This window comes from Myotis yumanensis, unplaced genomic scaffold, assembly GCF_028538775.1.
Source record: "Myotis yumanensis isolate MYYU_CA2020_CCGP unplaced genomic scaffold, mMyoYum1.0.hap1 SCAF_2, whole genome shotgun sequence".
Classification (NCBI taxonomy): domain Eukaryota; kingdom Metazoa; phylum Chordata; class Mammalia; order Chiroptera; family Vespertilionidae; genus Myotis; species Myotis yumanensis.
The window spans coordinates 18,169,028-18,174,760 of NW_027223753.1; positions in this window are offsets into that span (position 1 = coordinate 18,169,028).

Sequence of the window (5,733 nt, forward strand, 5' to 3'; positions counted from 1 at the left end):
AACTTATCAGTGAAAATTGCCACAAATAGTTTAGATGCATTGGTTTAACTATTTTTTTCTTGGCACAGATGAATATGGAACCAGTCCTTCCAGGGACACCCTAGCTTCACTTCCCCTTGGCGCTATTTCCAGAAATCTTGTTTATGCTTCATTTTTCTCTCCAGCCTATTGTATTAGATTGAGATTATAATGTAAACTGTTTCTTAGCACAGTGCTATTTGGACTTTTAGACTCTATGTATCAATAAAAGAGGCACTCCCCCCACCAAAGTCTTAGTAACCAACATGAGGTTCCCAAGATTATATATACATTAAAAAAATATTTTTATTGATTTCAGAGAGGAAGGGAGAGGGAAAGAGAGATAGAAATATCAATGATGAGAATCATCAATTGGCCGCCTCCTGCACGCCCCCTACTGGGAATCAAGTTGGCAACCTGGGCATGTGGCCTGACTGGGAATCAAACCATGACCTCCTGGTTCACAGGTCAATGCTCAACCACTAATCCACATCAGCTGGGCCCAAGATCATATTTTACTAAATATGGATATATTTTAAAAAATATATATTTTTATTGATTTCAGAGAGGAAGGGAGAGGGAGAGAGATATAGAAGCATCAATGATGAGAGAGAATCATTGATCAGCTGCCTCCTGCATGCCCTCTACTGAGAATTAAGCCTACAATTGGGCATGTGCCCTAGACCGGAATCAAACCCGGGATCCTTCAGTCCACAGGCCGACACTCCAACCATTGAGCCAAACCAGCTAGGGCAAAGTGGACATATTTTTTAATAGCCAACTGTTATTAGCATCATTTGAAAAGAAAGGGCATTTTTACTTCAAAAAGGTAGGAGAAAAATAATCTCAGAATAAATAATAGTTCTCTGCTTTGAATAAATTTAGATTTATGAAAAACTCATTATATTATCATTACCTTTCTCACTTCCTGGAGGACTGCTAAGCATTTCAGCTCTTGCCCTGGCTGGAGTGGCTCAGTTGGTTGGGCATCGTCCTGTGCATTGAAAGGTTGCTGGTTCAATCCCTATCAAAGGCACATGCCCGGGTTTCCGGCTCAGCCCTTTGTAGGGGGCCTACAGGAGGCAGCTGATTGACATTTCTCTCACATTGAAGTCTCTCTCTCTTTCTCTCTCTCTCCCTTCCTCCCTCTCTAAAAATCAATTTTTAAAAGTCTTAAAAATTCTGCTCTCACCTCTAGACTCTGAGTTGAATCTTCAAGGTTCCTTCAACTGCTGGCTCTTTCTTGATTCTTTTTTGCCCTTGATGTCTCTAACATCTGTTCTTGGATATATACAGCTGTGAATTCCTAGTGTCTTAAGGCCACCTAGCCCAGCTGTCTTTTTTTCCTGAAGCCTGGTCTCAGGTTGCTCTTTTCACACCTCCATTCAGTAATTCATAAAAACATACCTGCACTGCCCTAACTGGTTTGGCTCAGTGGTTAGAGCATCAGCCTGCGGACTCAAGGGTCCCGGGTTCGATTCCGGTCAAGGGCCTGTACCTTGGTTGAGGGCACATCCCCAGTGGGGAGTGTGCAGGAGGCAGCTGATCGATGTTTCTCTCTCATGGATGTTTCTGACTCTATCCCTCTCCTTTCCTCTCTGTAAAAAATCAATGAAATATATTAAAAAACAAACAAAAACAAAACAAAACATACCTGCACTTAAAGCCAACCATCAACTTATCTTGGGATTTCCACATTGCCCCCCCCCCCCCTTTTTATTGAATGTATTGGGTGACTGGTTAACAAAATTATACAGCACACTGCCTTGTATTTTTTAAAAAATAATTTATTGATTTTTTATAGAGAGGAAGGGAGAGGGATAGAGAGTTAGAAACATCAATGAGAGAGAATCATTGATAGGCTGCCACCTGCACGCCCCACACTGGGGATGGAAATAGCCTGAGTGAGGACATTATTTACTGTCTCCGTTTCCCCTTATATCTCTCTGGTTTGGTGCTGGGCCTTTTGTTCTCTTCCTCTTCTGAGGAAATATATCATAGACTCCTTTGGCTTCAACTAACATCACTATCCCCAAATCTCCATGATTTGTATTCTAAGCCCTGTTTTCCTCTCTATGCTCCAAACTCTGTCTACAGAACATTTCTATCTAATGTTTTATCTTCTCCAAAGATAAATTTATAATCTTTCTCCAACCCTACAAATCTCCTTCAGTATTCCCCCTGATATTAGAAACTGAAACCTCATCCACCCAGTTACTCAAATCAAACCAGGTACCATCAGGCCGGCTGGAGTGGCTCATTTGGTTAAGCATTGTCTTGTGCTGGGTCAATTCCTGGTCAGTGCACGTACCTGGGTTTGATCACAAACAACATCTATGTTTTTTCTTTCCCTCCTCTCTCTAAGCATGTCCTCAGGTGAAAATGAGATATCATCCTTGATACCAGGTCCTCCTTTAATGCCCTCCCCCAAATCCAATCAATCACCAATACCTTTAATTTACCTCCTAAAATGCCCATTCCTCACTGTCTTCACTGCTATTATATTATACCATATCTTTTTTTTAAATATATTTTTTATTGATGTCAGAGAGGAAGGGAGAGGGAGAGAGAGATAGAAACATCAATGATGAGAGAGAATCGTCGATCGGCTGCCTCCTGCATGCCCCCTATTAGGGATCGAGCCCGCAACCCCTGGCATGGGCCCTTGACTGGAATCAAACTCTTCAGTCCACAGGCTGATGCTCTATCCACTGAGCAAAACCAGCTAGGGCTGTACCATATCTTTTGCCTGGACTTACTGCAATACTCTTCTAATTCCTAACCTTCTCTTTTCTCCCTAAATCTATTCCCCACACTGCAATCAGAATTAAAGAGAGTTAACATCATCTTAAAACAGAAACCTGAGAATGCTATGCTATTAACCTTTTACCAGCTGATCATTTGTAGCTAACATCTGAAGTTCCTATAGTTCTCCTTTCTGCCCAATTCTCCAGTTTATCTGGTGCCACCCTCTTTCTCATTATGTGCCAGCCATGCTGGCCTTCTTTCAGTTCCTCACTGGTGCCAAGCACTTTCCCTGCTTGGGGCCTTTGCACTATTGTTCCCCCACTCCCTTCTCTCACTGTCTGGTCAATTTCTGGTTATCCTTCAGGCTTTAGCTGAAGCTCACCACCTCAGGGAAAACTTCTTTTGTCCCCCACACCCCCCAGGCCAGTTCCTCTGTGCTTTCTCATTGCACTTTGCGCAACTTTAACTGAATAACTATTTGCTTACAGTCGGTTTCCCTGACTAGTCTATATGCTTCAAGGGAAAGTTAACTCTTAAGTTGTTCTCTCCAGCACATTGCCTGGCCCTCAATAAATACTGGTTGAAAGAGGGATTGAATGCTTTATCTACCCAGTTGCAGAGCTGCAACTGGAACACAGACCCATGACTAGAACAGTTTTGTTTTCTCAAACCATGAGGGGTCTGTCACATAAAATGATACCCCTCACTCCAGACTTCCTCTCCCTCTTCCCAGTGATTAAATATGTTAGTTTTGTGTGTTCTGTTCAGGGGCCTATCAAAATCAACCTGGTAAACTAAAATCCTAGTTTAGAGATTAATTACCCTTCTCTCCAAGAATATTTGCATTTTAACTGGGAACTCCCAGATGACAGTAAGTAATCCCAAAGGATCTAATAATTTCAGGCACCATGAAGATATCATTATTGGGAGGAGGGAATTTTCACTATCATGCCATATTGGAATTACAGGAATCTACAGTGTACTAGACTTGCTTCAATGTCTTTTTTTAACGTTATCTTCACAACCAGCCTTAGGAGATACTATCCCCTTTATCAAATGAGGAAATCTCTGAAAGGTTTAGTAATTTACCAGATGTTGCAAATCTGGTCCCTCCCCACCCCCCAGGTTTGACTCCCGGTCAATCTTCCTTTTACTATGCTGATTTCAAGAATAAGTGTAGGCAACTGCTTACAGTTTATACATAAATCTGGGCCATGGGGTTAAGTGGCTGAGTAGCTTTAAAAGAGGGTTACTAGGTTTCTTTTATTCCCTTGGTGGGACCTATGCTTTGCAACTTGACCACATTTTATTGTCTTTTCCAGAAGTCCATCACATGTGGTGTCTGACCTTATTTATTCCAACCATAAATGCAATTATAGGCAGAAAAAAATGAATTGAGCACTGGGAGCATAATTATGACGCAAAATCCAATATGCCATGTTATCATTTATTTTACTACTGAGTCCACCAAAGTCTCCTGTATCCAGGGTGTGAGTGGTATCAGGGTGACACTTAATAGTGCATTTTTAAATCTGTTTACTACTATTTGCAATACCAAAAGCTATTGGGCTATCCTAGGATCAAATATCCCTGCATGAGTTGGGTTTGCCTCTGATTAAAAATGCTTTTGCCCATCCTTTGATCGCTTCTGGATTCTGATTCTTGAATACAGGATTTCTCTTGGGGGCAGACTGACACTATTATGTTCTTCTTGGTGTCAGATACACCTATTTAATAACTTTGTGACTTTGAACACATTACTTAACTTCTCTGTCCCCCCCCCCCCCCGCCCCCACGTTGTAAAATGGAGAGACTGACAAATTATTTTGAAGATGCTGAAAGCCTTTATTAAGGCTTTGAAAACACTTAACAAAACCTAACACAGAGCAGGTATTCAAGTAGCATTAATTTCCTTTCTTCCACAGATAAGGACATTTTCTTTTTTTTAATTGATTTTAGAGAGAGAGAAAGGCGGGGAGAGGGAGGGGGAGGGGAGGGGTAGAGGGCGGGGAGAGGGAGAGGTCGGCGGTTCCACTGATCCGTGCACACACCAGCAGGCTCCGGCATGTGCTCACCGAGTGGAACCTGCAACAACCCGGCTCAGCGGGACGACGCTCCAACCAGTGGAGCTGCCGGGCAGGGCAGGACATTTCCTTTTGAAGTCCATAGACTTAATGGACCTAATAGAGTCCCGGACTCCTTGAAAGTCATGAAAAATTTTGTGTAGATGTGTGAGGGGTGACTTCATTGGAAACAAAGGCCACAGATTACGGGAGGAGGGGGGGCAGTGACTATCCTAAAAAAATTGTAGATTCTAAAAAAAAAAAGTGTAGATTCTCCACCCTGCAATGACTATTTCTTGCAGGGAACCAAATTTCGGTGGGTGTTTTTGTTCTTGTTCCCTGGGCACGTTTTCGTTCGCTGTCTGCTAACAGGAGGATGACTGGGCCCCTGGGGAGGGGCGTCTTTCGGAGGCAGCGCCCCCAGGAAGCCTCCTTGGGGGCTCTGGGACCCGCTCCGGGGTTTCCTCCCAGGTCGGGGTGGGGTGCCGTCTGCAGCTGGGAAGCAGGTTTATTTTAAGGTCTCTCAGGCTTCAGGGGCCGGTTCCTCACCGAGAGGCAGGTTTTTGTGGGGTTTCTCCAGCTAAAGTTACTCCCTCCAGGTATTAGTTAAAAACCTCGTGGTACGACCCTGCGGTCCCCACCCTCCTAGGCCCCAACCCCGAGGCGGTGGGGGCGGGAAGGCCGCGCGCGCCGCTTCCGCTCCTCCAGGCCGCCAGAGGGCGCTGCGGCCCCGCCTCGTCCTTCTGGGGGCGCTTCGCGCCGGGCCCCTTCCGCGTGGGTGAGTGAATGTGAGAGTCAGCGCCGCGCCGCGCTCGCCGTCCGCCTCCGCCGCTCAGCGCCCTCACTTCGGCGGCCAGGGGCGGGCGCGCGCGCCCAGCCATAGAGACGGGCGTTGAGCCCTCGG